Here is a 9,874-nt window from a genome sequence, read left to right on the forward strand (position 1 = left end):
GCTTTACTAGAATACTGTGTTTAACGTCCCCGCCTTGGATGAAAAATACTAATCTCGAGGCTTTACAAGGTCCCAAATACTTAAGCATAAGGTGTGAAGGGATGTGTTTAGCATCCCCGCCTTGAAGATCACTAACTTGAGGCTTTACTAGAATACTGTGTTTAACGTCTCCGCCTTGAAAAAAAACACTACGCTCAAGGCTTTACAAGGTCCCAAATACTTAAGCATAAGGTGTGAAGGGATTTGTTTAACGTCCCCGCCTTGGAAAAAAAACACTACTTTCAAGGCTTTACATGGGCCCAAATACTTAAGCATAAGGTGTGAAGGGATTTGTTTAACGTCCCCGCCTTGGAAAAAAAACACTACTTTCAAGGCTTTACATGGGCCCAAATACTTAAGCATAAGGTGTGAAGGGATTTGTTTAACGTCCCCGCCTTGGAAAAAAAACACTACTTTCAAGGCTTTACATGGGCCCAAATACTTAAGCATAAGGTGTGAAGGGATGTGTTTAGCATCCCCGCCTTGAAGATCACTAACTTGAGGCTTTACTAGAATACTGTGTTTAATGTCTCCGCCTTGAAAATAAACACTACGCTCAAGGCTTTACAAGGTCCCAAATACTTAAGCATAAGGTGTGAAGGGATGTGTTTAGCATCCCCGCCTTGAGATTACTAATTTGAAACTTTATAAGTTCCTGAATACTTGAGCAAGGTGTGAAGGGATGTGTTTAACGTCCCCGCCTTGAGATTACTAATTTGAAACTTTATAAGTTCCTGAATACTTGAGCAAGGTGTGAAGGGATGTGTTTAAATACTTGAGCATAAGGTGTGAAGGGATGTGTTTAATGTCCCTGCCTTGAAGATCAGTAACTTGAGGCTTTACTAAATTTTGAATAGTTGAGCATAAGGTGTGAAGGGATTTGTTTAACGTCCCCGCCTTGGAAAAAAAACACTACTCTCAAGGCTTTACATGGGCCCAAATACTTAAGCATAAGGTGTGAAGGGATGTGTTTAACGTCCCCACCTTGAGATAAACAACTTGAGGCTTTATAAAATCTTTTTAAGGATAAATCTGCGAAGAGGCCAGCTTAAGGTGCAAAGGGACAAATCATGTCCACCTTAAGGCATGGAAATTTAAAGATCCTTTTAAGGATAAACCCGTGAAAAGGCCAGCTTTAATTGTGTAACTCCGACAATTTAAAATGAATAAGAAGAAGCTTGAAATTGGAAGTAGTCATTTTTTTGGAAAGAAATTCAGAATCTGGAAATTCGGCCAAGTGTGGAAATCAGTGAGTTTTTGGCCAACTTTGAGCAGTCATAACTCCTAGATCAGGATGATCCAGGAGTAGTTCTAGTTATGTTTGGAAATCCCTTGGAACGATCTTTGCAACGCCACCGAGTTTGCTCGATTCCGAGTTCGTATGAGCGAGTTATGCTCGTTGAAAGTTGGGCAGTTGGCAGGGAATCCGTCCGGAAAATTTAAGGGCATTTTGGTCTTTTCACAAATCTTTTCTTTTGAGGTTATATTGTTGTGTTAGGCTGTTTGTGGATCATTTTTGTTCCATTTTAAAAGAGTAAGAGTTAGGGTTCTTGAGTGAAGAAGAGAATAAGAGAGGAAGAAGAAGAACTTGGAGCTAGGGCTTGGTTTGAAGACGTTTTCTTCATCAAATTTCTTGGGGAATCTTAGTAAAGGTATGGGAGTTCTTTATTTAGGGCTAGTTTTCGCCCTAGAGCCAAATCTCAAAATGGTTTTCAAGGTTTTCAAAGGTTATGAAAAACCCCAATTCTTCCTCAAACTCATGGGTTCTTGCATTAAATGGTTTCAAACAATCTATTATGATTATATTATGGTTTAATTGATGTTTTTAGGCGAAAATACTCCATGGACCCATGATCTCCTTAAATCTCTAAGTTTGGCTTATGAAGTGGGTTTTATGATAATGTTTGGGTATTGATGGAATTGTACTTAGATTGAATTGTATTATTGATTCCTATTGTTATCTATATCTATTGTTGGTGGATTGTTGGTGTATGGATGAGTTGAGAATTATGGCAGTTCGACATATCTATTTCAGTCCGAAAGTGCAGTTCAACAGTAGAAAGTAGAGGTTTTCTCCCAAGGGTGCGATGGTCGCTTATGTATTTTTGAGATGGATGAGTAGTTGAAGCAGTCATGAAGGCCAAGTATCCTCATCTCGTTCGTTCCGATTCCGTTTCAGCTTGAGATAATAATTTCCTCTTTAATCCGCCCATATTTTAATGGGTTTGGTGAATGATTTTTTACATGAATAAAATTTTGGTTGATACCCATATTCAACCCATAAAAATATGGGTAAAATATGTGTAAACTATGGGTAAAATATGGATTAGCCAAATGGATTAAGCTTCTAACTTTTATTCACTCAAAATTCATGATATCACTAAAAATATTGTAACTTCTCTTCCTTATTATGTTCTTCTGTAGAACTAATTATTTTTCTGTATAATTGAAAAGGTGAAGTCTTTGCCCTCCAAAATATATATTTTAATGTACATTTCTTTTGTTAATTAAAATTATATTTTTTTATTTGTTTAATTTTATAGTGGATAATAAATACTAGTATAAAATTAGCAAATCATATATTAGTATTGACATTGTTTAAAGTGCATTAAGCATGTTTTAGTCCTAAAATTCAAATATTCATTTACTTTGAAATTAAAAATATTTTCCCCTTGTTATTACATAAATTTATTTTATATTGAAAAGTTATAGGACTTTTTTTTACTTTTATCATACAATAAAACTAAATGAAGCATTTTCAATATTTTTCATCTAAAAAAACACTAAAATATTTTCTCCATGTTGAATTTTTAAGTAGATTACAATTTACTCATGAAAATATGGGTAAATAGGGGTAAACTAGTATTTTACCCAACCCATTTGTTACCCAATCCATTTTTACCCATATCAAATATCGACGGGTTGAATTATTACCCATTTTAAGTTGACCCATTTTCAACCCGCCCAAATTTGACCCAACCCACCCATTTGCCACCACTAACTGGGGCATGTCCCAACAACTTTAGTCAGTTAGAGTCTTTTTCAGACATAGTACTAGATTCAGTTTTAGTTTTAAGTTTGATCATCCAGTTGTTATTAAACTCATAGTCTTTTATATATTCAGATCAGTACTGGGTATTTACCAGTTTAGTTATCATTGTTTAAGCTTCCGCATAGTATATTTATTTAGTAATCTTTTAGTATGCTTATGATATGCCAGCTCAGGGTTAACTTGGGGTCACTCATGATCCTAGGTCCTGTGTTTACGTCCAGGGGGTGGCCTCGGGGCATGACAATAAACCTCCAATGGTGGTCACCAAGACCAAGGGGTTTCAAAGTCACAAGAATTCAATTGGTTTTGGATATGTATTTTAGGGTTACCACTCAATTTATGGTTTCAAACAATAATGAATAAGATAGGGAATAGGTGAGGGGGTTGTCTAAGACGGAAGAGGACACATAGTTGAAGACCCACCTCTGATGGGCCAGAATTAGAGTGAGGGTACCAACAATCTAAATTCTAACCTTCATTAAAGTTGCAAAGTCAGTGGAGTCTTTCACGCTTATGAGTATTCTTATGTCCTCCAAGACCTTTAGAATTGAAAATGAGAACCATAATTTCTCTCTCCTAGTTTGGGTGGGAGCTCTGGCGACATACCAGAGGAGTGTAACAAAGGAGAAGAAGTAGTCGGAGTTCTTAGAGACTTAGGTCCATCAGATATCTCAAGAAGCAAATACAAAATAGGAACAAAATTTGAAAAGGAATTTTTTTGAAGATTTACTAGGTAATATAGAGGTGAAAGTAGTCACATGGGTGTACAGGTGCCCAGTGATCCCACTGATTTAGAATTTAATAAATCACAAATCTCAAAGGATGGGCCAACAACTGGCCAATTTTCCATTAGGGATAATAAAGGACCAAAACCATTTAATATATAGATAAATAAATAGGAAGAGGCTCAAGAGATACTTTTATCATCCATATATCAATTATTAATGGCCAAAGCTATGAGAAAAGAACTAAACTACAATTGTTCTTTGAGGAGGGCACAAATTTGAGGCATGCATGGAGTGCGATTTCTAACCTAGCTTATGTGATCGCGTATGAGATCGAACCAATTGGATAGATGAATGCAAAACAAATCACTTTGTTGGGACACCCAACTCCTATAAACACGAATGCGTCTGATTACGCCAAAGCAGCTATGGAATAACTAATAAATGGGTGCAGGAAATTATTTTGAGACTTAGAAGAGAGCTTAGAGTTGAATTTCAAGAGTATATAGATGAGACATTAATTCTTCCATTAAAAATTGACCAAAAGAGGGAAAGGGAACATGGACAAAAGAAGGGATACCGTTGAAAAGATGGACAAGCAATCTATCCCCTAAGAGTTGAGGAGACTTATCTTTCATGTCAAATTGAAGGATAAGGAACTAAGAAACGAATAACCAAGTCGAGGGAGAAACACACCCATCCAGTTAACAGAAGGATGAAAATATTCTCTTTGAATATAATGGGACTAAATAGGGTGAAGAAAAGAGACTTGGTGATAAATTGATTCCAACAACAGGGGGCTGATATAATTGTGTTGATAGAAAAAAAAGTAAATTGGATAGTAGACGATCATATACATTAGTTGGGAGGAAACATGTGGACATTTGGCTGGAATTTATAGCAAGCAAGTGGAGTAATAGTGACGTGGGATAAGAGATCATGGAAGGGAGAAGTTGTGGAATACCGTAATCAAAGTATCACATACAAACTTATAGGCACTAACCATAATTTAATGTGGTTTCTAACTAGAATTTATACTTGTAGTGTTAAAAATGAAAGAAGGGAGCTTTGGGAGGAGATTGGTGCCATGAAAAGCTTCTGTGAAGGACCTTCAGTAGCCTATAGAGATTTTAACACTACTAGATTTCCCCCAGAAAGACTAATTGCACTAGACTATCAAGAGCTATTTCAAATATTTGTAACTACGTAAATTAATAAGAGATGATTGTTCCCCCTTTATTTTGAGGTTATTTTACTCGGAGAGGAGGATAATATCAAAGAAATGCTTGCAGAATAGACAAGTTCCTTTATTCAGTCCCTTAAGATGAATTTCTTACTCAAATAAGACAAAGTACATTACAAAGCTTGAGTCCTGATCACAACCCCATAGTTCTGACTTTTGGGGATGAGACATTCAGGAAGTCGTACATCGGATTTTGACAAATTATGGCTAAATGTATGTGGATTCAAAGATAAAGTGCATGACTAGTGGTGTTTTTTTAATGTGGCAGATAGACCTGATTTTTAGTTAGCTACTAAGTTGAGTCTCCTAAAATGAAAACTCAAGGAGTGGAGGAAGAATTAAAAAAGGTAATTTGAGTGTGAGAAAAGATCAATTCATAGAGCAATTAAGAAGTTTGGAAGCCATTCAGGAACTCAAAACTTTAACAGATGATGATGGACATTTGATTAGGGACAATATAACAATGAAGTACGAGGAAGCGGAAAGGAATGAAGAATTCCATTGGAGAAAGAGATTTAGAAACCAATGGATTAACAACGGGAATAAGAACACCAAGTTCTTCCAAAGAATGTCTAGATCTCACAAAAGGATCTACATTATTGACATTATGAAGATTAATGAAGTGATGAAAATTGAACACTTGGAAATTAAAAACTCACTTGTAAACTTTAATGAAGATATGTATAAAGAACATGAAGGTTGCATACTATCTCTAAACATTATCAGTGTCAAGAGAATCACAAAAGAGGAACACGAGTGACTATCAAGGGGATTTGAATAGAGGAATTCTAGGTAGGGGTCAAATTATGTGCTATTGAGAAAGCTCCTGATCGACATGGCTACACTATGGCATATTTTCAGGTCTTGTAAGAACTATTACAGGAGGATTTGATTTAGACTTTTCATAACTTTCACTCTCAGCAAATTTTTGAGAAGAGCTTTAATGTTACCTTTGTAGCTTTAATTCTAAAGAAGGCTTTGGCAATGAGCTGAGGGACTTCATATTTATAAGTCTAATTACGAGGGTTTATAAGATTATTCCACTGGTGTTTGCAAAAGCCTCAAAATGTGATTGATAAGTTAGTAAATGAGTGCTAAATGGCTTTCATCAAAGGAAGCAAATTATGGATGATTCCTTTATTGAAAGATAATACATTGATACCATAATCATAGGGAAAACACCATGGATGATATATAAGTTGGATATTAAAAAGCTTATATTCATTTGAATTGGGAATTTTTTATTGATACCTTTAGACAGATAGGGCTTGGGTGGAGATGGATAAGTTGGATATCTTTCGGTATTAAAACTATTAGGTTGTCAGTTCTTATTAATGGAGAACCAACTAGTTTTTTTTTCAGAAGAAAGAGGATTAGTTCAAGGGGATCCTCTATCCCCTTTCATGTTTATCATTTTTATGGAAGGTTTGGATAGTCTTATAAGAGGTTGTTCCGATAACAACTGAATAAAGGGTTTTTGTGTAAAAATATGGTAGAGGAAAATATAGAGTTCAATCACCTATTATATGCTGATGATACATTAGTTTTCTATGAAGCAAAATAGGAGCATATTTGTTACTTGAGGGTGATTGTAGTTACATTTAATCTTGCTTGGGCCTTAAAATCAACTGAAGGAAGAATAGCATGTTCCTAATCAAGGAAGTTGTGTAGATTGAATATGTGTCAAGCATTCTTAAGTAAAAGGTGGAAATACTATCAATGGTTCATCTTGCCATGCCATTGTGATCCATACATAAAGAAATTCAGATCTGGGATGACATTGTACAAATATATGAGAAAATATTTGCATTATGGAAGTCTCAATCCTTATCTCTGGGAAGAAAAGTAACATTGATTAATTCCATGCTAGATTCTATGCCAACTTATGTGATGACAATGCTACCAATTCCTGAGAAGGTGGTAAAGGCATTGGATTTCGTGAAGAGGAACTTACTTTAGCAAGGAAACCAAACTAAGAAAAGGTATAATCTGGTGAAATAGATGGCAGTCCAATAGAGTAGGAATAATAGGGGATTGGGAACCCAAAACCTTAAATTACATAACAAGTGTATGTTATCAAAATGGTAATGGAGATATGTTCGTGAATATCATGCCCTATGGAAATAGTTAGTTCATCATAAATATGGGAAAGAAAACCACTTGTGAACTACCTATAGAGTTGGGTGTGGAGTATAATGACTTGAGCAAGATGAAGCAAATTATCGCTTTATTAATCAATTATAAACTGAACTATAGACATAAACAAACTAACAGAGTCCCTCATACGATGGAAGCTATCCAGAGATCAGGAAAAAAAAATAGATTATAAGAATGAAACAGTAATAAATAATGTTCGAATACACCCCCTCAAGCTAGATGGAGTGGAACAACACCTAGCTTGGACAAATGGCGATGAAATAATGTTCTTGGAAGCGGTGTGGTGAGCGAATCAGCCGCCTGGTCAGAATAAGGAATATGCTTGAATGTAAGGCACTTATAATTAACCTGTTAGTGAACTTAGTGGAAGTCAATAAGGATATGCTTCATGCGGCTGTGCAGATTATTTTTCTCACATAAGTAGGTGACACCAAGGTTGTCACAGAAAATGGTATGTGGTGTGAGAATTTTGACATGGAGTTCCTTGAAAAGATTTTTTACCCAAGTGGTCTCATCAACTGCACTAGCAACAACTCGATACTCTGCTTCAATGGACGAGCGGGCAATGGTACATTGTTTTTTTGATGATTAACTAACTAGAGTAAGCCCAAGAAAAACAATATAACATGTGGTGGAACTGCGATCAAAGAGGTTTCCAGCCCAGTCAACATCACAAAACAAAGAGAGGTTAAGACTGCTGCTTTGAGTAATTCTAATGCCATAATCAGTTGTGCTTTTGAGATATCGAATGAAGCGTTTAACAGCCCTCCAATGAGCTTCAGATAGGGCATGCATAAATTGAGACAACTTATTTACTGAGTAAGAAACATCAGGCCTAGTAAAAGATAAGTATTGCAACTTTCCAATGACCTTTCTATATTTAGTAGAATCCTGTGATGGAGTACCATCATTTAGCGTAAGACTCTCAGAAGAGCTCATGGGTGTGGAAACACCATTACAGTGTTGCATCAAAAGTTCATGGAGAAGATCTAAGACATATTTTCCTTGTGACAATATAAGTCCTTTGCTATCTTGATGAACTTCAACTCTAAGAAAGTAGGATAGTGGGCCAAGATCTTTAAGGGAAAAATGGGAAGCTAAAGAATAGATAACCTGATGAACTAGTGAAGAACTGTTTCATGTAAGGATGATGTCGTCAACATAGACTATAATATACACAACACCATATGAGTCATTGCGAACAATGAGAGAAGGATCAGAGTGAGACTTGATGAATCCCAAAAAGAAAAGATAGGATGTCAGTTCATTGTACCAAGCACGATGTGCTTGCTTGAGATGATAAATAGCCTTACGCAAACAAAAAACATGTAAGGGATGAGATGCATTCTCAAATCCAGGTCGTTGTTTCATGAAAACCTCTTTTTCAAGTGTGCCTTCTAAAAAATAATTGTTGATGTAAAACCCATGCCGAACTGCAAGTGTAAGAACATTATGAATTATCATAGGCTTTACAACCGGACTGAATGTGCAGTGGTAGTCAAGATTTGGACGCTGAGTGAACCCTTTAGCAACCAACCGAGCTTTTTACCTGTCAACAGAACCATCGAATTTCTTTTTGATCCTGTAAATCCACTTAGAATCAACATCATGCTTATTAGAATCATTAGGAACCAATTCCTATGTTTGATTCTGAATTAACGCATCAAATTCACCTTTCATAGCTGACCTCCACTCTAAGTGTTTAAGAGCCTGATTGAAGGTATGAGGGGCAACATTGGCATGAAGTTGGTAAAGGCAAGTAAATGGTTTTTTGAGGGAAAAAATATTGTTTTGTGATCGCGCTGTTGCGCGAATTTGAGGAGGAGGCAAGTTTGGAGGAGGTGATGAGGTTACAAGATTTGCAGGCAAGCTCGCTGGTTGTGTAGGATAGATTGTAGAAGCAGGTGAAAAGAATTGTGTTTTGTTTCAGCACTGGTAGGTGATAAGAGTAGGGGATGTATTATGGGGTTGTTGCAAAAAAAGCAGGGAAAAGTGAATTACCTGAACTTGAGAGATGCGCATGATTCTAGTTGGTGTAGACGGACTCACAAGCTTGGTCACTGGTAGATATGTCTCGAATAAGAAGAAGAGAAGGAAGTGGTGAAATAATAGGTGAAAGAATTTGAGTTTGAGAATGTAACGACTCGGAAAATGATAGAGTGAAACTAGAGCCTCACATGTGAGTTTAGAGTCGAGAACTTAATGAAATGATTATATTTGAATTTGACCCAAAAAGTTCTTAAAAATGTGCTTCGGAAGATTCCGAAAACTTGTTTAGCTGCATATAAAAAGATCCGTTTCGTTTTTCGAAAATCCGACTTCATATTCTTGTTTAGGGGGGTCAAATTGAGTGGGAAATGGGTCTAACCCAAATTTTAGAGCAACCGTATCAAAATCCGAAATTTCCAAGTGAAGCCTTTTTCGAGGGTCTACTTTGAAGGGTCATATCTCCTAGCACACGAATTATTTGGGTGGCCAATAATATATCCATGGATAGCCCTTTGAGTTAGCTACCTAACGCAATTCGTTTCACCTCATTCGGAGTTCGGACGAAGGAGTTATGCCCATTTTCGTAAAGTCTGTACGGCAGGGAATGCAATTTCCAGTACCTAATTTTACTGTTCACCCGCCCCATTTTTTTTTCTAAGTGTTGGACGA

Source organism: Solanum tuberosum, unplaced genomic scaffold (genome assembly GCF_000226075.1).
Source record: "Solanum tuberosum cultivar DM 1-3 516 R44 unplaced genomic scaffold, SolTub_3.0 scf00143, whole genome shotgun sequence".
In the NCBI taxonomy this organism is placed as follows: Eukaryota; Viridiplantae; Streptophyta; class Magnoliopsida; order Solanales; family Solanaceae; genus Solanum; species Solanum tuberosum.